Source organism: Lissotriton helveticus, chromosome 8 (genome assembly GCF_964261635.1).
Source record: "Lissotriton helveticus chromosome 8, aLisHel1.1, whole genome shotgun sequence".
Lineage (NCBI taxonomy): Eukaryota > Metazoa > Chordata > Amphibia > Caudata > Salamandridae > Lissotriton > Lissotriton helveticus.
The window spans coordinates 818673125-818698737 of record NC_136069.1 but is presented as its reverse complement, the minus strand read 5'-3'; the positions used below and the strand labels follow the sequence as shown (position 1 = coordinate 818698737).

Sequence of the window (25613 nt, the reverse complement as noted above, 5' to 3'; positions counted from 1 at the left end):
CTAGTGTTTCTGCCCGGTTTCGAACCGGGGACCTTTCGCGTGTGAGGCGAACGTGATAACCACTACACTACAGAAACAGATACCTACAGGTGATTCTTCTGTGATGAAACTGCTCAAAACAGACCATTCCAAGGGCATCTGGTTTTAGATTTCTTTCATGCAACCTGCCCGACAGCCCTATCTGAACGCTTGTATATGCCTTGCAAGTTCAGCATTTTTGCAAAATGCTTAAAGAGAAATGTTTCCTATTTGCTCAGGCAGGGCAAGGTTAAAAGCATGAGACTCTAGCAAATAATCATCCACTACTGCAAAGAGAAAATTGATATTGGCTTTGAAATGCATACTTCAAAAGAGCACCAATGAAAGGACTTGTCCGGGATTTGAACCCGGGACCTCTCGCACCCAAAGCGAGAATCATACCCCTAGACCAACGAGCCGTTGAAAGACCCTCACCTCTGAAAAGGTAATACCAGCTCTAAGCCCGCAATGAAGATCATGCTGGGGTCTTTTTCATGCTTGGTCTGTGAATTCACAGGAAATTCAGTGTCAACTTACCCTTTCTCAAACGATAGCACTATCATTTGTAAGTGTCCCCTTTTATTTTTTCTCAGCATTGGACAAGTCTTACAGGAAGTCAGCAGTTATTTATATATTTCTGCATTGGCTAGAGCCTAAGAGAAAGAATAAAAAGCTGTTCATAACAACATAAGAAACACATTTTGCCTTTTCTCTCAAATACTTATTCCCTTTGTGCAAATCGGAATGCCAAGGTGAATAGCTGGGCCACAGATTCTGGCTAATTATCTATCTCTTGAATGCAAGAAGCAATAAAAACTGCCTAATGCAGGACTAAAGCATTCCTTGCATAGCCTCTAACATCATAACATAACTGAGCTGCTGGTAACAAGCTAAGCAATGCCTTCCCAAAATTAGAAGTACATGTGCTTATGTGCTTATCCGCTCAATCAGCGCTCAATCAGGCTCGATCAAGGAAAGGTGGAAAGGGTCCAAATGGCTGTCCCTTCCTTTTTAGGGTGGGTCCTGCTGACTATCATAGGATTCCTCTTAAGAGTGGCCAGGGTCAGAGGAAAAACTTTCAATGCTTCTTAGTGTTCTCTCCAGAAGCAGGCATTTTCTGTGCCTTTAATTTCAGGCTTTTCCCAGCAGTCTCTGTTCTGCCTATGTAAATTAACAAAAGCAGTGCTTATTCCTCACTTGCTCTAATGTCCTTCCTGTCCACAAAGCTCTGCCTAAGTATGCTTTTTTTCTTTTTCAGGGAAATTCTAAATGGTTTCTCTGTCCACTCTGTGGCAGTAGAATGCTGATTATGATGCCATGTTTTGTGGAATCACCAAGGTACAACTACAGAGGAATATATGAGTCTGAAGGACATGGAACTCTTCGCTAACACATCACAATATGTGATGCTTGCCAACCAAGCACTACATTCTGGTGCGCTGATGATCAGAACATTCTGCTCCTAAAGGAAAGAAAATACCGCTTGATTGAAAATAAAGTCTCTGTTTATATTAACGCTCTCTCTCTCCCTATATCTATCTATCTATCTATCTATCTATCTATCTATCTATCTATCTATCTATCTATTTATCTATCTATCTATCTATCTATCTATCTATCTATCTATCTATCTATCTATATATCTATCTATCTATCTATCTATCTATCTATCTATCTATCTATCTATCTTTATATATGGATACATGCATACACCTACTCATAGATATGCCATGCATTTCTTTGGATTTGTTTCAACCTCTTGCCATTTATTTGATAATCCCTACTTTTCAAGTGACTGCAAATGAAGTCATCTCTGGCACGTTTTGGCTGATGCAAGGTAACCAAAACACAAGACAACTTTTAATAAAAATCATTGGTTTCTTTGTTAACGTGCACTGTCAAACATGGGACTTTCACACGTCAGGTAAATATGATAACCAATACACAACAGAAGCAGATGCAGATTGCTTATCAATGTCGTGATAGAACAGTTGTGATTTGAGTAGTAGAAGCGCCCCTGAATTGATACTTATTATATACAGCCTGTAAGATAGTCAAAAATGCATGCTAGGAGAGGAGATGCAAATATAAATGTATTAGAAAAATACATAAAGAGGAGTGATATGCTTTTATTCATGCAAGGCTAGAAAAAATCCCCATACTGTCGAAAGCATTCATACACCACCAAATGGAAATAAACAATTCTGACATTAAACGAAAAGGTGACGATGCATTTGTATCATCACCTTGAGAAGGATCATCTAGGAATTGAGCCCAAGCCTCAGCACTTAAAACCAGAAACACTCCACTAAAATAGGAGGCCTGTTGGTGCCAACAATTCTCAAAGTTAATGCTTGTTCTGGTTGAGCATTGAACCGAATGCAGGGCTCTTTTGAAAGTGAGGTCTGTGAATCAACAGATACATCCACATGCCAATTATGTTATTGTTTTTAAGAGAATTCACTTTCTTGGAACGAGACTGCATGAACCCATCTTCAGGGCCTGGACAATTTCATGCAAAACGGCAACTCTCAACATTGCAGCCAAGACAATATAACTAGTGTTTCTGCCCGGTTTCGAACCAGGGACCTTTCGCATGTGAGGCGAACGTGATAACCACTACACTACAGAAACAGATACCTACAGGTGATTCTTCTGTGATGAAACTGCTCAAAACAGACTATTCCAAGGGCATCTGGTTTTAGATTTCTTTCATGCAACCTGCCCGACAGCCCTATCTGAACGCTTGTATATGCCTTGCAAGTTCAGCATTTTTGCAAAATGCTTAAAGAGAAATGTTTCCTATTTGCTCAGGCAGGGCAAGGTTAAAAGCATGAGACTCTAGCAAATAATCATCCACTACTGCAAAGAGAAAATTGATATTGGCTTTGAAATGCATACTTCAAAAGAGCACCAATGAAAGGGCTCGTCCGGGATTTGAACCCGGGACCTCTCGCACCCAAAGCGAGAATCATACCCCTAGACCAACGAGCCGTTGAAAAACCCTCACCTCTGAAAAGGTAATACCAGCTTTAAGCCCGCAATGAAGATCATGCTGGGGTCTTTTTCATGCTTGGTCTGTGAATTCACAGGAAATTCAGTGTCAACTTACCCTTTCTCAAACGATAGCACCATCATTTGAAAGTGTCCCCTTTTATTTTTTTCTCAGCATTGGACAAGTCTTACAGGAAGTCAGCAGTTATTTATATATTTCTGCATTGGCTAGAGCCTAAAGAGAAAGAATAAAAAGCTGTTCATAACAACATAAGAAACACATTTTGCCTTTTCTCTCAAATACTTATTCCCTTTGTGCAAATCGGAATGCCAAGGTGAATAGCTGGGCCACAGATTCTGGCTAATTATCTATCTCTTGAATGCAAGAAGCAATAAAAACTGCCTAATGCAGGACTAAAGCATTCCTTGCATAGCCTCTAACATCATAACATAACTGAGCTGCTGGTAACAAGCTAAGCAATGCCTTCCCAAAATGAGAAGTACATGTGCTTATGTGCTTATGTGCTTATGTGCTTATGTGCTTATGTGCTTATGTGCTTATGTGCTTATGTGCTTATGTGCTTATGTGCTTATGTGCTTATGTGCTTATGTGCTTATGTGCTTATGTGCTTATGTGCTTATGTGCTTATCCGCTCAATCAGCGCTCAATCAGGCTCGATCAAGGAAAGGTGGAAAGGGTCCAAATGGCTGTCCCTTCCTTTTTAGGGTGGGTCCTGCTGACTATCATAGGATTCCTCTTAAGAGTGGCCAGGGTCAGAGGAAAAACTTTCAATGCTTCTTAGTGTTCTCTCCAGAAGCAGGCATTTTCTGTGCCTTTAATTTCAGGCTTTTCCCAGCAGTCTCTGTTCTGCCTATGTAAATTAACAAAAGCAGTGCTTATTCCTCACTTGCTCTAATGTCCTTCCTGTCCACAAAGCTCTGCCTAAGTATGCTTTTTTTCTTTTTCAGGGAAATTCTAAATGGTTTCTCTGTCCACTCTGTGGCAGTAGAATGCTGATTATGATGCCATGTTTTGTGGAATCACCAAGGTACAACTACAGAGGAATATATGAGTCTGAAGGACATGGAACTCTTCGCTAACACATCACAATATGTGATGCTTGCCAACCAAGCACTACATTCTGGTGCGCTGATGATCAGAACATTCTGCTCCTAAAGGAAAGAAAATACCGCTTGATTGAAAATAAAGTCTCTGTTTATATTAACGCTCTCTCTCTCTCCCTATATCTATCTATCTATCTATCTATCTATCTATCTATCTATCTATCTATCTATCTATCTATCTATCTATCTATCTATCTATCTATCTATCTATCTATCTATCTATCTATCTATCTATCTATCTATCTATCTATCTATCTATCTATCTATCTATCTATCTATCTATCTATCTTTATATATGGATACATGCATACACCTACTCATAGATATGCCATGCATTTCTTTGGATTTGTTTCAACCTCTTGCCATTTATTTGAGAATCCCTACTTTTCAAGTGACTGCAAATGAAGTCATCTCTGGCACGTTTTGGCTGATGCAAGGTAACCAAAACACAAGACAACTTTTAATAAAAATCATTGGTTTCTTTGTTAACGTGCACTGTCAAACATGGGACTTTCACACGTCAGGTAAATATGATAACCAATACACAACAGAAGCAGATGCAGATTGCTTATCAATGTCGTGATAGAACAGTTGTGATTTGAGTAGTAGAAGCACCCCTGAATTGATACTTATTATATACAGCCTGTAAGATAGTCAAAAATGCATGCTAGGAGAGGAGATGCAAATATAAATGTATTAGAAAAATACATAAAGAGGAGTGATATGCTTTTATTCATGCAAGGCTAGAAAAAATCCCCATACTGTCGAAAGCATTCATACACCACCAAATGGAAATAAACAATTCTGACATTAAACGAAAAGGTGACGATGCATTTGTATCATCACCTTGAGAAGGATCATCTAGGAATTGAGCCCAAGCCTCAGCACTTAAAACCAGAAACACTACACTAAAATAGGAGGCCTGTTGGTGCCAACAATTCTCAAAGTTAATGCTTGTTCTGGTTGAGCATTGAACCGAATGCAGGGCTCTTTTGAAAGTGAGGTCTGTGAATCAACAGATACATCCACATGCCAATTATGTTATTGTTTTTAAGAGAATTCACTTTCTTGGAACGAGACTGCATGAACCCATCTTCAGGGCCTGGACAATTTCATGCAAAACGGCAACTCTCAACATTGCAGCCAAGACAATATAACTAGTGTTTCTGCCCGGTTTCGAACCGGGGACCTTTCGCGTGTGAGGCGAACGTGATAACCACTACACTACAGAAACAGATACCTACAGGTGATTCTTCTGTGATGAAACTGCTCAAAACAGACTATTCCAAGGGCATCTGGTTTTAGATTTCTTTCATGCAACCTGCCCGACAGCCCTATCTGAACGCTTGTATATGCCTTGCAAGTTCAGCATTTTTGCAAAATGCTTAAAGAGAAATGTTTCCTATTTGCTCAGGCAGGGCAAGGTTAAAAGCATGAGACTCTAGCAAATAATCATCCACTACTGCAAAGAGAAAATTGATATTGGCTTTGAAATGCATACTTCAAAAGAGCACCAATGAAAGGGCTCGTCTGGGATTTGAACCCGGGACCACTCGCACCCAAAGCAAGAATCATACCCCTAGACCAACGAGCCGTTGACAGACCCTCACCTCTGAAAAGGTAATACCAGCTCTAAGCCCGCAATGAAGATCATGCTGGGGTCTTTTTCATGCTTGGTCTGTGAATTCACAGGAAATTCAGTGTCAACTTACCCTTTCTCAAACGATAGCACTATCATTTGTAAGTGTCCCCTTTTATTTTTTCTCAGCATTGGACAAGTCTTACAGGAAGTCAGCAGTTATTTATATATTTCTGCATTGGCTAGAGCCTAAAGAGAAAGAATAAAAAGCTGTTCATAACAACATAAGAAACACATTTTGCCTTTTCTCTCAAATACTTATTCCCTTTGTGCAAATCGGAATGCCAAGGTGAATAGCTGGGCCACAGATTCTGGCTAATTATCTATCTCTTGAATGCAAGAAGCAATAAAAACTGCCTAATGCAGGACTAAAGCATTCCTTGCATAGCCTCTAACATCATAACATAACCGAGCTGCTGGTAACAAGCTAAGCAATGCCTTCCCAAAATGAGAAGTACATGTGCTTATGTGCTTATCCGCTCAATCAGCGCTCAATCAGGCTCGATCAAGGAAAGGTGGAAAGGGTCCAAATGGCTGTCCCTTCCTTTTTAGGGTGGGTCCTGCTGACTATCATAGGATTCCTCTTAAGAGTGGCCAGGGTCAGAGGAAAAACTTTCAATGCTTCTTAGTGTTCTCTCCAGAAGCAGGCATTTTCTGTGCCTTTAATTTCAGGCTTTTCCCAGCAGTCTCTGTTCTGCCTATGTAAATTAACAAAAGCAGTGCTTATTCCTCACTTGCTCTAATGTCCTTCCTGTCCACAAAGCTCTGCCTAAGTATGCTTTTTTTCTTTTTCAGGGAAATTCTAAATGGTTTCTCTGTCCACTCTGTGGCAGTAGAATGCTGATTATGATGCCATGTTTTGTGGAATCACCAAGGTACAACTACAGAGGAATATATGAGTCTGAAGGACATGGAACTCTTCGCTAACACATCACAATATGTGATGCTTGCCAACCAAGCACTACATTCTGGTGCGCTGATGATCAGAACATTCTGCTCCTAAAGGAAAGAAAATACCGCTTGATTGAAAATAAAGTCTCTGTTTATATTAACGCTCTCTCTCTCCCTATATCTATCTATCTATCTATCTATCTATCTATCTATCTATCTATCTATCTATCTATCTATCTATCTATCTATCTATCTATATATCTATCTATCTATCTATCTATCTATCTATCTATCTATCTATCTATCTATCTATCTATCTATCTTTATATATGGATACATGCATACACCTACTCATAGATATGCCATGCATTTCTTTGGATTTGTTTCAACCTCTTGCCATTTATTTGAGAATCCCTACTTTTCAAGTGACTGCAAATGAAGTCATCTCTGGCACGTTTTGGCTGATGCAAGGTAACCAAAACACAAGACAACTTTTAATAAAAATCATTGGTTTCTTTGTTAACGTGCACTGTCAAACATGGGACTTTCACACGTCAGGTAAATATGATAACCAATACACAACAGAAGCAGATACAGATTGCTTATCAGTGTCGTGATAGAACAGTTGTGATTTGAGTAGTAGAAGCGCCCCTGAATTGATACTTATTATATACAGCCTGTAAGATAGTCAAAAATGCATGCTAGGAGAGGAGATGCAAATATAAATGTATTAGAAAAATACATAAAGAGGAGTGATATGCTTTTATTCATGCAAGGCTAGAAAAAATCCCCATACTGTCGAAAGCATTCATACACCACCAAATGGAAATAAACAATTCTGACATTAAACGAAAAGGTGACGATGCATTTGTATCATCACCTTGAGAAGGATCATCTAGGAATTGAGCCCAAGCCTCAGCACTTAAAACCAGAAACACTACACTAAAATAGGAGGCCTGTTGGTGCCAACAATTCTCAAAGTTAATGCTTGTTCTGGTTGAGCATTGAACCGAATGCAGGGCTCTTTTGAAAGTGAGGTCTGTGAAACAACAGATACATCCACATGCCAATTATGTTATTGTTTTTAAGAGAATTCACTTTCTTGGAACGAGACTGCATGAACCCATCTTCAGGGCCTGGACAATTTCATGCAAAACGGCAACTCTCAACATTGCAGCCAAGACAATATAACTAGTGTTTCTGCCCGGTTTCGAACCGGGGACCTTTCGCGTGTGAGGCAAACGTGATAACCACTACACTACAGAAACAGATACCTACAGGTGATTCTTCTGTGATGAAACGGCTCAAAACAGACTATTCCAAGGGCATCTGGTTTTAGATTTCTTTCATGCAACCTGCCCGACAGCCCTATCTGAACGCTTGTATATGCCTTGCAAGTTCAGCATTTTTGCAAAATGCTTAAAGAGAAATGTTTCCTATTTGCTCAGGCAGGGCAAGGTTAAAAGCATGAGACTCTAGCAAATAATCATCCACTACTGCAAAGAGAAAATTGATATTGGCTTTGAAATGCATACTTCAAAAGAGCACCAATGAAAGGGCTCGTCTGGGATTTGAACCCGGGACCTCTCGCACCCAAAGCGAGAATCATACCCCTAGACCAACGAGCCGTTGACAGACCCTCACCTCTGAAAAGGTAATACCAGCTCTAAGCCCGCAATGAAGATCATGCTGGGGTCTTTTTCATGCTTGGTCTGTGAATTCACAGGAAATTCAGTGTCAACTTACCCTTTCTCAAACGATAGCACTATCATTTGTAAGTGTCCCCTTTTATTTTTTCTCAGCATTGGACAAGTCTTACAGGAAGTCAGCAGTTATTTATATATTTCTGCATTGGCTAGAGCCTAAAGAGAAAGAATAAAAAGCTGTTCATAACAACATAAGAAACACATTTTGCCTTTTCTCTCAAATACTTATTCCCTTTGTGCAAATCGGAATGCCAAGGTGAATAGCTGGGCCACAGATTCTGGCTAATTATCTATCTCTTGAATGCAAGAAGCAATAAAAACTGCCTAATGCAGGACTAAAGCATTCCTTGCATAGCCTCTAACATCATAACATAACTGAGCTGCTGGTAACAAGCTAAGCAATGCCTTCCCAAAATGAGAAGTACATGTGCTTATGTGCTTATCCGCTCAATCAGCGCTCAATCAATCAGGCTCGATCAGGCTCGATCAGGCTCGATATAGGAAAGGTGGAAAGGGTCCAAATGGCTGTCCCTTCCTTTTTAGGGTGGGTCCTGCTGACTATCATAGGATTCCTCTTAAGAGTGGCCAGGGTCAGAGGAAAAACTTTCAATGCTTCTTAGTGTTCTCTCCAGAAGCAGGCATTTTCTGTGCCTTTAATTTCAGGCTTTTCCCAGCAGTCTCTGTTCTGCCTATGTAAATTAACAAAAGCAGTGCTTATTCCTCACTTGCTCTAATGTCCTTCCTGTCCACAAAGCTCTGCCTAAGTATGCTTTTTTTCTTTTTCAGGGAAATTCTAAATGGTTTCTCTGTCCACTCTGTGGCAGTAGAATGCTGATTATGATGCCATGTTTTGTGGAATCACCAAGGTACAACTACAGAGGAATATATGAGTCTGAAGGACATGGAACTCTTCGCTAACACATCACAATATGTGATGCTTGCCAACCAAGCACTACATTCTGGTGCGCTGATGATCAGAACATTCTGCTCCTAAAGGAAAGAAAATACCGCTTGATTGAAAATAAAGTCTCTGTTTATATTAACGCTCTCTCTCTCCCTATATCTATCTATCTATCTATCTATCTATCTATCTATCTATCTATCTATCTATCTATCTATCTATCTATCTATCTATCTATCTATCTATCTATCTATCTATCTATCTATCTATCTATCTATCTATCTATCTATCTATCTATCTATCTATCTATCTATCTATCTATCTATCTATCTTTATATATGGATACATGCATACACCTACTCATAGATATGCCATGCATTTCTTTGGATTTGTTTCAACCTCTTGCCATTTATTTGAGAATCCCTACTTTTCAAGTGACTGCAAATGAAGTCATCTCTGGCACGTTTTGGCTGATGCAAGGTAACCAAAACACAAGACAACTTTTAATAAAAATCATTGGTTTCTTTGTTAACGTGCACTGTCAAACATGGGACTTTCACACGTCAGGTAAATATGATAACCAATACACAACAGAAGCAGATGCAGATTGCTTATCAATGTCGTGATAGAACAGTTGTGATTTGAGTAGTAGAAGCGCCCCTGAATTGATACTTATTATATACAGCCTGTAAGATAGTCAAAAATGCATGCTAGGAGAGGAGATGCAAATATAAATGTATTAGAAAAATACATAAAGAGGAGTGATATGCTTTTATTCATGCAAGGCTAGAAAAAATCCCCATACTGTCGAAAGCATTCATACACCACCAAATGGAAATAAACAATTCTGACATTAAACGAAAAGGTGACGATGCATTTGTATCATCACCTTGAGAAGGATCATCTAGGAATTGAGCCCAAGCCTCAGCACTTAAAACCAGAAACACTACACTAAAATAGGAGGCCTGTTGGTGCCAACAATTCTCAAAGTTAATGCTTGTTCTGGTTGAGCATTGAACCGAATGCAGGGCTCTTTTGAAAGTGAGGTCTGTGAATCAACAGATACATCCACATGCCAATTATGTTATTGTTTTTAAGAGAATTCACTTTCTTGGAACGAGACTGCATGAACCCATCTTCAGGGCCTGGACAATTTCATGCAAAACGGCAACTCTCAACATTGCAGCCAAGACAATATAACTAGTGTTTCTGCCCGGTTTCGAACCGGGGACCTTTCGCGTGTGAGGCAAACGTGATAACCACTACACTACAGAAACAGATACCTACAGGTGATTCTTCTGTGATGAAACTGCTCAAAACAGACTATTCCAAGGGCATCTGGTTTTAGATTTCTTTCATGCAACCTGCCCGACAGCCCTATCTGAACGCTTGTATATGCCTTGCAAGTTCAGCATTTTTGCAAAATGCTTAAAGAGAAATGTTTCCTATTTGCTCAGGCAGGGCAAGGTTAAAAGCATGAGACTCTAGCAAATAATCATCCACTACTGCAAAGAGAAAATTGATATTGGCTTTGAAATGCATACTTCAAAAGAGCACCAATGAAAGGGCTCGTCTGGGATTTGAACCCGGGACCTCTCGCACCCAAAGCGAGAATCATACCCCTAGACCAACGAGCCGTTGACAGACCCTCACCTCTGAAAAGGTAATACCAGCTCTAAGCCCGCAATGAAGATCATGCTGGGGTCTTTTTCATGCTTGGTCTGTGAATTCACAGGAAATTCAGTGTCAACTTACCCTTTCTCAAACGATAGCACTATCATTTGTAAGTGTCCCCTTTTATTTTTTCTCAGCATTGGACAAGTCTTACAGGAAGTCAGCAGTTATTTATATATTTCTGCATTGGCTAGAGCCTAAAGAGAAAGAATAAAAAGCTGTTCATAACAACATAAGAAACACATTTTGCCTTTTCTCTCAAATACTTATTCCCTTTGTGCAAATCGGAATGCCAAGGTGAATAGCTGGGCCACAGATTCTGGCTAATTATCTATCTCTTGAATGCAAGAAGCAATAAAAACTACCTAATGCAGGACTAAAGCATTCCTTGCATAGCCTTTAACATCATAACATAACTGAGCTGCTGGTAACAAGCTAAGCAATGCCTTCCCAAAATGAGAAGTACATGTGCTTATGTGCTTATCCGCTCAATCAGCGCTCAATCAGGCTCGATCAAGGAAAGGTGGAAAGGGTCCAAATGGCTGTCCCTTCCTTTTTAGGGTGGGTCCTGCTGACTATCATAGGATTCCTCTTAAGAGTGGCCAGGGTCAGAGGAAAAACTTTCAATGCTTCTTAGTGTTCTCTCCAGAAGCAGGCATTTTCTGTGCCTTTAATTTCAGGCTTTTCCCAGCAGTCTCTGTTCTGCCTATGTAAATTAACAAAAGCAGTGCTTATTCCTCACTTGCTCTAATGTCCTTCCTGTCCACAAAGCTCTGCCTAAGTATGCTTTTTTTCTTTTTCAGGGAAATTCTAAATGGTTTCTCTGTCCACTCTGTGGCAGTAGAATGCTGATTATGATGCCATGTTTTGTGGAATCACCAAGGTACAACTACAGAGGAATATATGAGTCTGAAGGACATGGAACTCTTCGCTAACACATCACAATATGTGATGCTTGCCAACCAAGCACTACATTCTGGTGCGCTGATGATCAGAACATTCTGCTCCTAAAGGAAAGAAAATACCGCTTGATTGAAAATAAAGTCTCTGTTTATATTAACGCTCTCTCTCTCCCTCTATCTATCTATCTATCTATCTATCTATCTATCTATCTATCTATCTATCTATCTATCTATCTATCTATCTATCTATCTATCTATCTATCTATCTATCTATCTATCTATCTATCTATCTATCTATCTATCTATCTATCTATCTATCTATCTATCTATCTATCTATCTATCTATATCTCTATCTATCTATCTATCTATCTATCTATCTATCTATCTATCTATCTATCTATCTATCTATCTATCTATCTTTATATATGGATACATGCATACACCTACTCATAGATATGCCATGCATTTCTTTGGATTTGTTTCAACCTCTTGCCATTTATTTGAGAATCCCTACTTTTCAAGTGACTGCAAATGAAGTCATCTCTGGCACGTTTTGGCTGATGCAAGGTAACCAAAACACAAGACAACTTTTAATAAAAATCATTGGTTTCTTTGTTAACGTGCACTGTCAAACATGGGACTTTCACACGTCAGGTAAATATGATAACCAATACACAACAGAAGCAGATGCAGATTGCTTATCAATGTCGTGATAGAACAGTTGTGATTTGAGTAGTAGAAGCGCCCCTGAATTGATACTTATTATATACAGCCTGTAAGATAGTCAAAAATGCATGCTAGGAGAGGAGATGCAAATATAAATGTATTAGAAAAATACATAAAGAGGAGTGATATGCTTTTATTCATGCAAGGCTAGAAAAAATCCCCATACTGTCGAAAGCATTCATACACCACCAAATGGAAATAAACAATTCTGACATTAAACGAAAAGGTGACGATGCATTTGTATCATCACCTTGAGAAGGATCATCTAGGAATTGAGCCCAAGCCTCAGCACTTAAAACCAGAAACACTCCACTAAAATAGGAGGCCTGTTGGTGCCAACAATTCTCAAAGTTAATGCTTGTTCTGGTTGAGCATTGAACCGAATGCAGGGCTCTTTTGAAAGTGAGGTCTGTGAATCAACAGATACATCCACATGCCAATTATGTTATTGTTTTTAAGAGAATTCACTTTCTTGGAACAAGACTGCATGAACCCATCTTCAGGGCCTGGACAATTTCATGCAAAACGGCAACTCTCAACATTGCAGCCAAGACAATATAACTAGCGTTTCTGCCCGGTTTCGAACCGGGGACCTTTCGCGTGTGAGGCGAACGTGATAACCACTACACTACAGAAACAGATACCTACAGGTGATTCTTCTGTGATGAAACTGCTCAAAACAGACTATTCCAAGGGCATCTGGTTTTAGATTTCTTTCATGCAACCTGCCCGACAGCCCTATCTGAACGCTTGTATATGCCTTGCAAGTTCAGCATTTTTGCAAAATGCTTAAAGAGAAATGTTTCCTATTTGCTCAGGCAGGGCAAGGTTAAAAGCATGAGACTCTAGCAAATAATCATCCACTACTGCAAAGAGAAAATTGATATTGGCTTTGAAATGCATACTTCAAAAGAGCACCAATGAAAGGGCTTGTCCGGGATTTGAACCCGGGACCTCTCGCACCCAAAGCGAGAATCATACCCCTAGACCAACGAGCCGTTGAAAGACCCTCACCTCTGAAAAGGTAATACCAGCTCTAAGCCCGCAATGAAGATCATGCTGGGGTCTTTTTCATGCTTGGTCTGTGAATTCACAGGAAATTCAGTGTCAACTTACCCTTTCTCAAACGATAGCACTATCATTTGTAAGTGTCCCCTTTTATTTTTTCTCAGCATTGGACAAGTCTTACAGGAAGTCAGCAGTTATTTATATATTTCTGCATTGGCTAGAGCCTAAGAGAAAGAATAAAAAGCTGTTCATAACAACATAAGAAACACATTTTGCCTTTTCTCTCAAATACTTATTCCCTTTGTGCAAATCGGAATGCCAAGGTGAATAGCTGGGCCACAGATTCTGGCTAATTATCTATCTCTTGAATGCAAGAAGCAATAAAAACTGCCTAATGCAGGACTAAAGCATTCCTTGCATAGCCTCTAACATCATAACATAACTGAGCTGCTGGTAACAAGCTAAGCAATGCCTTCCCAAAATGAGAAGTACATGTGCTTATGTGCTTATCTGCTCAATCAGCGCTCAATCAGGCTCGATCAAGGAAAGGTGGAAAGGGTCCAAATGGCTGTCCCTTCCTTTTTAGGGTGGGTCCTGCTGACTATCATAGGATTCCTCTTAAGAGTGGCCAGGGTCAGAAGAAAAACTTTCAATGCTTCTTAGTGTTCTCTCCAGAAGCAGGCATTTTCTGTGCCTTTAATTTCAGGCTTTTCCCAGCAGTCTCTGTTCTGCCTATGTAAATTAACAAAAGCAGTGCTTATTCCTCACTTGCTCTAATGTCCTTCCTGTCCACAAAGCTCTGCCTAAGTATGCTTTTTTTCTTTTTCAGGGAAATTCTAAATGGTTTCTCTGTCCACTCTGTGGCAGTATAATGCTGATTATGATGCCATGTTTTGTGGAATCACCAAGGTACAACTACAGAGGAATATATGAGTCTGAAGGACATGGAACTCTTCGGTAACACATCACAATATGTGATGCTTGCCAACCAAGCACTACATTCTGGTGCGCTGATGATCAGAACATTCTGCTCCTAAAGGAAAGAAAATACCGCTTGATTGAAAATAAAGTCTCTGTTTATATTAACGCTCTCTCTCTCCCTATATCTATCTATCTATCTATCTATCTATCTATCTATCTATCTATCTATCTATCTATCTATCTATCTATCTATCTATCTATCTATCTATCTATCTATCTATCTATCTTTATATATGGATACATGCATACACCTACTCATAGATATGCCATGCATTTCTTTGGATTTGTTTCAACCTCTTGCCATTTATTTGATAATCCCTACTTTTCAAGTGACTGCAAATGAAGTCATCTCTGGCACGTTTTGGCTGATGCAAGGTAACCAAAACACAAGACAACTTTTAATAAAAATCATTGGTTTCTTTGTTAACGTGCACTGTCAAACATGGGACTTTCACACGTCAGGTAAATATGATAACCAATACACAACAGAAGCAGATGCAGATTGCTTATCAATGTCGTGATAGAACAGTTGTGATTTGAGTAGTAGAAGCGCCCCTGAATTGATACTTATTATATACAGCCTGTAAGATAGTCAAAAATGCATGCTAGGAGAGGAGATGCAAATATAAATGTATTAGAAAAATACATAAAGAGGAGTGATATGCTTTTATTCATGCAAGGCTAGAAAAAATCCCCATACTGTCGAAAGCATTCATACACCACCAAATGGAAATAAACAATTCTGACATTAAACGAAAAGGTGACGATGCATTTGTATCATCACCTTGAGAAGGATCATCTAGGAATTGAGCCCAAGCCTCAGCACTTAAAACCAGAAACACTCCACTAAAATAGGAGGCCTGTTGGTGCCAACAATTCTCAAAGTTAATGCTTGTTCTGGTTGAGCATTGAACCGAATGCAGGGCTCTTTTGAAAGTGAGGTCTGTGAATCAACAGATACATCCACATGCCAATTATGTTATTGTTTTTAAGAGAATTCACTTTCTTGGAACGAGACTGCATGAACCCATCTTCAGGGCCTGGACAATTTCATGCAAAACGGCAACTCTCAACATTGCAGCCAAGACAATATAACTAGTGTTTCTGCCCGGTTTCGAACCGGGGACCTTTCGCATGTGAGGCGAACGTGATAACCACTACACTACAGAAACAGATACCTACAGGTGATTCTTCTGTGATGAAACTGCTCAAAACAGACTATTCCAAGGGCATCTGGTTTTAGATTTCTTTCATGCAACCTGCCCGACAGCCCTATCTGAACGCTTGTATATGCCTTGCAAGTTCAGCATTTTTGCAAAATGCTTAAAGAGAAATGTTTCCTATTTGCTCAGGCAGGGCAAGGTTAAAAGCATGAGACTCTAGCAAATAATCATCCACTACTGCAAAGAGAAAATTGATATTGGCTTTGAAATGCATACTTCAAAAGAGCACCAATGAAAGGGCTCGTCCGGGATTTGAACCCGGGACCTCTCGCACCCAAAGCGAGAATCATACCCCTAGACCAACGAGCCGTTGAAAAACCCTCACCTCTGAAAAGGTAATACCAGCTCTAAGCCCGCAATGAAGATCATGCTGGGGTCTTTTTCATGCTTGGTCTGTGAATTCACAGGAAATTCAGTGTCAACTTACCCTTTCTCAAACGATAGCACTATCATTTGTAAGTGTCCCCTTTTATTTTTTCTCAGCATTGGACAAGTCATACAGGAAGTCAGCAGTTATTTATATATTTCTGCATTGGCTAGAGCCTAAAGAGAAAGAATAAAAAGCTGTTCATAACAACATAAGAAACACATTTTGCCTTTTCTCTCAAATACTTATTCCCTTTGTGCAAATCGGAATGCCAAGGTGAATTGCTGGGCCACAGATTCTGGCTAATTATCTATCTCTTGAATGCAAGAAGCAATAAAAACTGCCTAATGCAGGACTAAAGCATTCCTTGCATAGCCTCTAACATCATAACATAACTGAGCTGCTGGTAACAAGCTAAGCAATGCCTTCCCAAAATGAGAAGTACATGTGCTTATGTGCTTATCCGCTCGATCAGCGCTCGATCAGCGCTCGATCAGCACTCGATCAGGCTCGATATAGGAAAGGTGGAAAGGGTCCAAATGGCTGTCCCTTCCTTTTTAGGGTGGGTCCTGCTGACTATCATAGGATTCCTCTTAAGAGTGGCCAGGGTCAGAGGAAAAACTTTCAATGCTTCTTAGTGTTCTCTCCAGAAGCAGGCATTTTCTTTGCCTTTAATTTCAGGCTTTTCCCAGCAGTCTCTGTTCTGCCTATGTAAATTAACAAAAGCAGTGCTTATTCCTCACTTGCTCTAATGTCCTTCCTGTCCACAAAGCTCTGCCTAAGTATGCTTTTTTTCTTTTTCAGGGAAATTCTAAATGGTTTCTCTGTCCACTCTGTGGCAGTAGAATGCTGATTATGATGCCATGTTTTGTGGAATCACCAAGGTACAACTACAGAGGAATATATGAGTCTGAAGGACATGGAACTCTTAGCTAACACATCACAATATGTGATGCTTGCCAACCAAGCACTACATTCTGGTGCGCTGATGATCAGAACATTCTGCTCCTAAAGGAAAGAAAATACCGCTTGATTGAAAATAAAGTCTCTGTTTATATTAACGCTCTCTCTCTCCCTATATCTATCTATCTATCTATCTATCTATCTATCTATCTATCTATCTATCTATCTATCTATCTATCTATCTATCTATCTATCTATCTATCTATCTATCTATCTATCTATCTATATATCTATCTATCTATCTATCTATCTATCTATCTTTATATATGGATACATGCATACAACTACTCATAGATATGCCATGCATTTCTTTGGATTTGTTTCAACCTCTTGCCATTTATTTGAGAATCCCTACTTTTCAAGTGACTGCAAATGAAGTCATCTCTGGCACGTTTTGGCTGATGCAAGGTAACCAAAACACAAGACAACTTTTAATAAAAATCATTGGTTTCTTTGTTAACGTGCACTGTCAAACATGGGACTTTCACACGTCAGGTAAATATGATAACCAATACACAACAGAAGCAGATGCAGATTGCTTATCAATGTCGTGATAGAACAGTTGTGATTTGAGTAGTAGAAGCGCCCCTGAATTGATACTTATTATATACAGCCTGTAAGATAGTCAAAAATGCATGCTAGGAGAGGAGATGCAAATATAAATGTATTAGAAAAATACATAAAGAGGAGTGATATGCTTTTATTCATGCAAGGCTAGAAAAAATCCCCATACTGTCGAAAGCATTCATACACCACCAAATGGAAATAAACAATTCTGACATTAAACGAAAAGGTGACGATGCATTTGTATCATCACCTTGAGAAGGATCATCTAGGAATTGAGCCCAAGCCTCAGCACTTAAAACCAGAAACACTCCACTAAAATAGGAGGCCTGTTGGTGCCAACAATTCTCAAAGTTAATGCTTGTTCTGGTTGAGCATTGAACCGAATGCAGGGCTCTTTTGAAAGTGAGGTCTGTGAATCAACAGATACATCCACATGCCAATTATGTTATTGTTTTTAAGAGAATTCACTTTCTTGGAACGAGACTGCATGAACCCATCTTCAGGGCCTGGACAATTTCATGCAAAACGGCAACTCTCAACATTGCAGCCAAGACAATATAACTAGTGTTTCTGCCCGGTTTCGAACCGGGGACCTTTCACGTGTGAGGCGAACGTGATAACCACTACACTACAGAAACAGATACCTACAGGTGATTCTTCTGTGATGAAACTGCTCAAAACAGACTATTCCAAGGGCATCTGGTTTTAGATTTCTTGTATGCAACCTGCCCGACAGCCCTATCTGAACGCTTGTATATGCCTTGCAAGTTCAGCATTTTTGCAAAATGCTTAAAGAGAAATGTTTCCTATTTGCTCAGGCAGGGCATGAGACTCTAGCAAATAATCATCCACTACTGCAAAGAGAAAATTGATATTGGCTTTAAAAAGCATACTTCAAAAGAGCACCAATGAAAGGGCTCGTCCGGGATTTGAACCCGGGACCTCTCGCACCCAAAGCGAGAATCATACCCCTAGACCAACGAGCCGTTGAAAGACCCTCACCTCTGAAAAGGTAATACCAGCTCTAAGCCCGCAATGAAGATCATGCTGGGGTCTTTTTCATGCTTGGTCTGTGAATTCACAGGAAATTCAGTGTCAACTTACCCTTTCTCAAACGATAGCACTATCATTTGTAAGTGTCCCCTTTTATTTTTTTCTCAGCATTGGACAAGTCTTACAGGAAGTCAGCAGTTATTTATATATTTCTGCATTGGCTAGAGCCTAAAGAGAAAGAATAAAAAGCTGTTCATAACAACATAAGAAACACATTTTGCCTTTTCTCTCAAATACTTATTCCCTTTGTGCAAATCGGAATGCCAAGGTGAATTGCTGGGCCACAGATTCTGGCTAATTATCTATCTCTTGAATGCAAGAAGCAATAAAAACTGCCTAATGCAGGACTAAAGCATTCCTTGCATAGCCTCTAACATCATAACATAACTGAGCTGCTGGTAACAAGCTAAGCAATGCCTTCCCAAAATGAGAAGTACATGTGCTTATGTGCTTATGTGCTTATCCGCTCAATCAGCGCTCAATCAGCGCTCGATCAGGCGAGATATAGGAAAGGTGGAAAGGGTCCAAATGGCTGTCCCTTCCTTTTTAGGGTGGGTCCTGCTGACTATCATAGGATTCCTCTTAAGAGTGGCCAGGGTCAGAGGAAAAACTTTCAATGCTTCTTAGTGTTCTCTCCAGAAGCAGGCATTTTCTGTGCCTTTAATTTCAGGCTTTTCCCAGCAGTCTCTGTTCTGCCTATGTAAATTAACAAAAGCAGTGCTTATTCCTCACTTGCTCTAATGTCCTTCCTGTCCACAAAGCTCTGCCTAAGTATGCTTTTTTTCTTTTTCAGGGAAATTCTAAATGGTTTCTCTGTCCACTCTGTGGCAGTAGAATGCTGATTATGATGCCATGTTTTGTGGAATCACCAAGGTACAACTACAGAGGAATATATGAGTCTGAAGGACATGGAACTCTTAGCTAACACATCACAATATGTGATGCTTGCCAACCAAGCACTACATTCTGGTGCGCTGATGATCAGAACATTCTGCTCCTAAAGGAAAGAAAATACTGCTTGATTGAAAATAAAGTCTCTGTTTATATTAACGCTCTCTCTCTCCCTATATCTATCTATCTATCTATCTATCTATCTATCTATCTATCTATCTATCTATCTATCTATCTATCTATCTATCTATCTATCTATCTATCTATCTATCTATCTATCTATCTATCTATCTATCTATCTATCTATCTATCTTTATATATGGATACATGCATACACCTACTCATAGATATGCCATGCATTTCTTTGGATTTGTTTCAACCTCTTGCCATTTATTTGAGAATCCCTACTTTTCAAGTGACTGCAAATGAAGTCATCTCTGGCACGTTTTGGCTGATGCAAGGTAACCAAAACACAAGACAACTTTTAATAAAAATCATTGGTTTCTTTGTTAACGTGCACTGTCAAACATGGGACTTTCACACGTCAGGTAAATATGATAACCAATACACAACAGAAGCAGATGCAGATTGCTTATCAATGTCGTGATAGAACAGTTGTGATTTGAGTAGTAGAAGCGCCCCTGAATTGATACTTATTATATACAGCCTGTAAGATAGTCAAAAATGCATGCTAGGAGAGGAGATGCAAGTATAAATGTATTAGAAAAATACATAAAGAGGAGTGATATGCTTTTATTCATGCAAGGCTAGAAAAAATCCCCATACTGTCGAAAGCATTCATACACCACCAAATGGAAATAAACAATTCTGACATTAAACGAAAAGGTGACGATGCATTTGTATCATCACCTTGAGAAGGATCATCTAGGAATTGAGCCCAAGCCTCAGCACTTAAAACCAGACTCCACTAAAATAGGAGGCCTGTTGGTGCCAACAATTCTCAAAGTTAATGCTTGTTCTGGTTGAGCATTGAACCGAATGCAGGGCTCTTTTGAAAGTGAGGTCTGTGAATCAACAGATACATCCACATGCCAATTATGTTATTGTTTTTAAGAGAATTCACTTTCTTGGAACGAGACTGCATGAACCCATCTTCAGGGCCTGGACAATTTCATACAAAACGGCAACTCTCAACATTGCAGCCAAGACAATATAACTAGTGTTTCTGCCCGGTTTCGAACCGGGGACCTTTCGCGTGTGAGGCGAACGTGATAACCACTACACTACAGAAACAGATACCTACAGGTGATTCTTCTGTGATGAAACTGCTCAAAACAGACTATTCCAAGGGCATCTGGTTTTAGATTCCTTTCATGCAACCTGCCCGACAGCCCTATCTGAACGCTTGTATATGCCTTGCAAGTTCAGCATTTTTGCAAAATGCTTAAAGAGAAATGTTTCCTATTTGCTCAGGCAGGGCAAGGTTAAAAGCATGAGACTCTAGCAAATAATCATCCACTACTGCAAAGAGAAAATTGATATTGGCTTTGAAATGCATACTTCAAAAGAGCACCAATGAAAGGGCTCGCCCGGGATTTGAACCCGGGACCTCTCGCACCCAAAGCGAGAATCATACCCCTAGACCAACGAGCCGTTGACAGACCCTGACCTCTGAAAAGGTAATACCAGCTCTAACCCCGCAATGAAGATCATGCTGGGGTCTTTTTCATGCTTGGTCTGTGAATTCACAGGAAATTCAGTGTCAACTTACCCTTTCTCAAACGATAGCACTATCATTTGTAAGTGTCCCCTTTTATTTTTTCTCAGCATTGGACAAGTCTTACAGGAAGTCAGCAGTTATTTATATATTTCTGCATTGGCTAGAGCCTAAAGAGAAAGAATAAAAAGCTGTTCATAACAACATAAGAAACACATTTTGCCTTTTCTCTCAAATACTTATTCCCTTTGTGCAAATCGGAATGCCAAGGTGAATAGCTGGGCCACAGATTCTGGCTAATTATCTATCTCTTGAATGCAAGAAGCAATAAAAACTGCCTAATGCAGGACTAAAGCATTCCTTGCATAGCCTCTAACATCATAACATAACTGAGCTGCTGGTAACAAGCTAAGCAATGCCTTCCCAAAATGAGAAGTACATGTGCTTATGTGCTTATCCGCTCAATCAGCGCTCAATCAGGCTCGATCAGGCTCGATCAAGGAAAGGTGGAAAGGGTCCAAATGGCTGTCCCTTCCTTTTTAGGGTGGGTCCTGCTGACTATCATAGGATTCCTCTTAAGAGTGGCCAGGGTCAGAGGAAAAATTTTCAATGCTTCTTAGTGTTCTCTCCAGAAGCAGGCATTTTCTGTGCCTTTAATTTCAGGCTTTTCCCAGCAGTCTCTGTTCTGCCTATGTAAATTAACAAAAGCAGTGCTTATTCCTCACTTGCTCTAATGTCCTTCCTGTCCACAAAGCTCTGCCTAAGTATGCTTTTTTTCTTTTTCAGGGAAATTCTAAATGGTTTCTCTGTCCACTCTGTGGCAGTAGAATGCTGATTATGATGCCATGTTTTGTGGAATCACCAAGGTACAACTACAGAGGAATATATGAGTCTGAAGGACATGGAACTCTTAGCTAACACATCACAATATGTGATGCTTGCCAACCAAGCACTACATTCTGGTGCGCTGATGATCAGAACATTCTGCTCCTAAAGGAAAGAAAATACCGCTTGATTGAAAATAAAGTCTCTGTTTATATTAACGCTCTCTCTCTCCCTATATCTATCTATCTATCTATCTATCTATCTATCTATCTATCTATCTATCTATCTATCTATCTATCTATCTATCTATCTATCTATCTATCTATCTATCTATCTATCTATCTATCTATCTATCTATCTATCTATCTATCTTTATATATGGATACATGCATACACCTACTCATAGATATGCCATGCATTTCTTTGGATTTGTTTCAACCTCTTGCCATTTATTTGAGAATCCCTACTTTTCAAGTGACTGCAAATGAAGTCATCTCTGGCACGTTTTGGCTGATGCAAGGTAACCAAAACACAAGACAACTTTTAATAAAAATCATTGGTTTCTTTGTTAACGTGCACTGTCAAACATGGGACTTTCACACGTCAGGTAAATATGATAACCAATACACAACAGAAGCAGATGCAGATTGCTTATCAATGTCGTGATAGAACAGTTGTGATTTGAGTAGTAGAAGCGCCCCTGAATTGATACTTATTATATACAGCCTGTAAGATAGTCAAAAATGCATGCTAGGAGAGGAGATGCAAATATAAATGTATTAGAAAAATACATAAAGAGGAGTGATATGCTTTTATTCATGCAAGGCTAGAAAAAATCCCCATACTGTCGAAAGCATTCATACACCACCAAATGGAAATAAACAATTCTGACATTAAACGAAAAGGTGACGATGCATTTGTATCATCACCTTGAGAAGGATCATCTAGGAATTGAGCCCAAGCCTCAGCACTTAAAACCAGAAACACTCCACTAAAATAGGAGGCCTGTTGGTGCCAACAATTCTCAAAGTTAATGCTTGTTCTGGTTGAGCATTGAACCGAATGCAGGGCTCTTTTGAAAGTGAGGTCTGTGAATCAACAGATACATCCACATGCCAATTATGTTATTGTTTTTAAGAGAATTCACTTTCTTGGAACAAGACTGCATGAACCCATCTTCAGGGCCTGGACAATTTCATGCAAAACGGCAACTCTCAACATTGCAGCCAAGACAATATAACTAGCGTTTCTGCCCGGTTTCGAACCGGGGACCTTTCGCGTGTGAGGCGAACGTGATAACCACTACACTACAGAAACAGATACCTACAGGTGATTCTTCTGTGATGAAACTGCTCAAAACAGACTATTCCAAGGGCATCTGGTTTTAGATTTCTTTCATGCAACCTGCCCGACAGCCCTATCTGAACGCTTGTATATGCCTTGCAAGTTCAGCATTTTTGCAAAATGCTTAAAGAGAAATGTTTCCTATTTGCTCAGGCAGGGCAAGGTTAAAAGCATGAGACTCTAGCAAATAATCATCCACTACTGCAAAGAGAAAATTGATATTGGCTTTGAAATGCATACTTCAAAAGAGCACCAATGAAAGGGCTTGTCCGGGATTTGAACCCGGGACCTCTCGCACCCAATGCGAGAATCATACCCCTAGACCAACGAGCCGTTGAAAGACCCTCACCTCTGAAAAGGTAATACCAGCTCTAAGCCCGCAATGAAGATCATGCTGGGGTCTTTTTCATGCTTGGTCTGTGAATTCACAGGAAATTCAGTGTCAACTTACCCTTTCTCAAACGATAGCACTATCATTTGTAAGTGTCCCCTTTTATTTTTTCTCAGCATTGGACAAGTCTTACAGGAAGTCAGCAGTTATTTATATATTTCTGCATTGGCTAGAGCCTAAGAGAAAGAATAAAAAGCTGTTCATAACAACATAAGAAACACATTTTGCCTTTTCTCTCAAATACTTATTCCCTTTGTGCAAATCGGAATGCCAAGGTGAATAGCTGGGCCACAGATTCTGGCTAATTATCTATCTCTTGAATGCAAGAAGCAATAAAAACTGCCTAATGCAGGACTAAAGCATTCCTTGCATAGCCTCTAACATCATAACATAACTGAGCTGCTGGTAACAAGCTAAGCAATACCTTCCCAAAATGAGAAGTACATGTGCTTATGTGCTTATCTGCTCAATCAGCGCTCAATCAGGCTCGATCAAGGAAAGGTGGAAAGGGTCCAAATGGCTGTCCCTTCCTTTTTAGGGTGGGTCCTGCTGACTATCATAGGATTCCTCTTAAGAGTGGCCAGGGTCAGAGGAAAAACTTTCAATGCTTCTTAGTGTTCTCTCCAGAAGCAGGCATTTTCTGTGCCTTTAATTTCAGGCTTTTCCCAGCAGTCTCTGTTCTGCCTATGTAAATTAACAAAAGCAGTGCTTATTCCTCACTTGCTCTAATGTCCTTCCTGTCCACAAAGCTCTGCCTAAGTATGCTTTTTTCCTTTTTCAGGGAAATTCTAAATGGTTTCTCTGTCCACTCTGTGGCAGTAGAATGCTGATTATGATGCCATGTTTTGTGGAATCACCAAGGTACAACTACAGAGGAATATATGAGTCTGAAGGACATGGAACTCTTCGGTAACACATCACAATATGTGATGCTTGCCAACCAAGCACTACATTCTGGTGCGCTGATGATCAGAACATTCTGCTCCTAAAGGAAAGAAAATACCGCTTGATTGAAAATAAAGTCTCTGTTTATATTAACGCTCTCTCTCTCCCTATATCTATCTATCTATCTATCTATCTATCTATCTATCTATCTATCTATCTATCTATCTATCTATCTATCTATCTATCTATCTATCTATCTATCTATCTATCTATCTATCTATCTATATATGGATACATGCATACACCTACTCATAGATATGCCATGCATTTCTTTGGATTTGTTTCAACCTCTTGCCATTTATTTGATAATCCCTACTTTTCAAGTGACTGCAAATGAAGTCATCTCTGGCACGTTTTGGCTGATGCAAGGTAACCAAAACACAAGACAACTTTTAATAAAAATCATTGGTTTCTTTGTTAACGTGCACTGTCAAACATGGGACTTTCACACGTCAGGTAAATATGATAACCAATACACAACAGAAGCAGATGCAGATTGCTTATCAATGTCGTGATAGAACAGTTGTGATTTGAGTAGTAGAAGCGCCCCTGAATTGATACTTATTATATACAGCCTGTAAGATAGTCAAAAATGCATGCTAGGAGAGGAGATGCAAATATAAATGTATTAGAAAAATACATAAAGAGGAGTGATATGCTTTTATTCATGCAAGGCTAGAAAAAATCCCCATACTGTCGAAAGCATTCATACACCACCAAATGGAAATAAACAATTCTGACATTAAACGAAAAGGTGACGATGCATTTGTATCATCACCTTGAGAAGGATCATCTAGGAA

At 39.6% G+C, this 25613-nt stretch overlaps 20 non-coding genes across 20 annotated transcripts; all 20 read right to left on the bottom strand.

The window, feature by feature from the left end:
- Positions 1 to 4: 4 nt before the first annotated feature.
- Positions 5 to 77, bottom strand: TRNAV-CAC (transfer RNA valine (anticodon CAC)). The gene has a single exon. It is a non-coding gene; the product is annotated as a tRNA-Val (tRNA).
- Positions 78 to 365: 288 nt separating this feature from the next.
- On the bottom strand, positions 366 to 437 carry TRNAP-UGG (transfer RNA proline (anticodon UGG)). The gene has a single exon. It is a non-coding gene; the product is annotated as a tRNA-Pro (tRNA).
- A 2142-nt stretch (positions 438 to 2579) lies between these two features.
- On the bottom strand, positions 2580 to 2652 carry TRNAV-CAC (transfer RNA valine (anticodon CAC)). Its single transcript has one exon. It is a non-coding gene; the product is annotated as a tRNA-Val (tRNA).
- Positions 2653 to 2940: 288 nt separating this feature from the next.
- TRNAP-UGG (transfer RNA proline (anticodon UGG)) lies at positions 2941 to 3012 on the bottom strand. Its single transcript has one exon. It is a non-coding gene; the product is annotated as a tRNA-Pro (tRNA).
- A 2286-nt stretch (positions 3013 to 5298) lies between these two features.
- Positions 5299 to 5371, bottom strand: TRNAV-CAC (transfer RNA valine (anticodon CAC)). Its single transcript has one exon. It is a non-coding gene; the product is annotated as a tRNA-Val (tRNA).
- A 288-nt stretch (positions 5372 to 5659) lies between these two features.
- TRNAP-UGG (transfer RNA proline (anticodon UGG)) lies at positions 5660 to 5731 on the bottom strand. The gene has a single exon. It is a non-coding gene; the product is annotated as a tRNA-Pro (tRNA).
- A 2131-nt stretch (positions 5732 to 7862) lies between these two features.
- Positions 7863 to 7935, bottom strand: TRNAV-CAC (transfer RNA valine (anticodon CAC)). The gene has a single exon. It is a non-coding gene; the product is annotated as a tRNA-Val (tRNA).
- A 288-nt stretch (positions 7936 to 8223) lies between these two features.
- TRNAP-UGG (transfer RNA proline (anticodon UGG)) lies at positions 8224 to 8295 on the bottom strand. The gene has a single exon. It is a non-coding gene; the product is annotated as a tRNA-Pro (tRNA).
- Positions 8296 to 10478: 2183 nt separating this feature from the next.
- Positions 10479 to 10551, bottom strand: TRNAV-CAC (transfer RNA valine (anticodon CAC)). Its single transcript has one exon. It is a non-coding gene; the product is annotated as a tRNA-Val (tRNA).
- A 288-nt stretch (positions 10552 to 10839) lies between these two features.
- On the bottom strand, positions 10840 to 10911 carry TRNAP-UGG (transfer RNA proline (anticodon UGG)). The gene has a single exon. It is a non-coding gene; the product is annotated as a tRNA-Pro (tRNA).
- A 2231-nt stretch (positions 10912 to 13142) lies between these two features.
- On the bottom strand, positions 13143 to 13215 carry TRNAV-CAC (transfer RNA valine (anticodon CAC)). The gene has a single exon. It is a non-coding gene; the product is annotated as a tRNA-Val (tRNA).
- Positions 13216 to 13503: 288 nt separating this feature from the next.
- Positions 13504 to 13575, bottom strand: TRNAP-UGG (transfer RNA proline (anticodon UGG)). The gene has a single exon. It is a non-coding gene; the product is annotated as a tRNA-Pro (tRNA).
- A 2090-nt stretch (positions 13576 to 15665) lies between these two features.
- On the bottom strand, positions 15666 to 15738 carry TRNAV-CAC (transfer RNA valine (anticodon CAC)). The gene has a single exon. It is a non-coding gene; the product is annotated as a tRNA-Val (tRNA).
- A 288-nt stretch (positions 15739 to 16026) lies between these two features.
- Positions 16027 to 16098, bottom strand: TRNAP-UGG (transfer RNA proline (anticodon UGG)). Its single transcript has one exon. It is a non-coding gene; the product is annotated as a tRNA-Pro (tRNA).
- Positions 16099 to 18251: 2153 nt separating this feature from the next.
- TRNAV-CAC (transfer RNA valine (anticodon CAC)) lies at positions 18252 to 18324 on the bottom strand. The gene has a single exon. It is a non-coding gene; the product is annotated as a tRNA-Val (tRNA).
- Positions 18325 to 18600: 276 nt separating this feature from the next.
- On the bottom strand, positions 18601 to 18672 carry TRNAP-UGG (transfer RNA proline (anticodon UGG)). Its single transcript has one exon. It is a non-coding gene; the product is annotated as a tRNA-Pro (tRNA).
- Positions 18673 to 20811: 2139 nt separating this feature from the next.
- On the bottom strand, positions 20812 to 20884 carry TRNAV-CAC (transfer RNA valine (anticodon CAC)). The gene has a single exon. It is a non-coding gene; the product is annotated as a tRNA-Val (tRNA).
- Positions 20885 to 21172: 288 nt separating this feature from the next.
- On the bottom strand, positions 21173 to 21244 carry TRNAP-UGG (transfer RNA proline (anticodon UGG)). Its single transcript has one exon. It is a non-coding gene; the product is annotated as a tRNA-Pro (tRNA).
- Positions 21245 to 23377: 2133 nt separating this feature from the next.
- Positions 23378 to 23450, bottom strand: TRNAV-CAC (transfer RNA valine (anticodon CAC)). The gene has a single exon. It is a non-coding gene; the product is annotated as a tRNA-Val (tRNA).
- A 288-nt stretch (positions 23451 to 23738) lies between these two features.
- TRNAP-UGG (transfer RNA proline (anticodon UGG)) lies at positions 23739 to 23810 on the bottom strand. Its single transcript has one exon. It is a non-coding gene; the product is annotated as a tRNA-Pro (tRNA).
- Positions 23811 to 25613: the final 1803 nt, after the last annotated feature.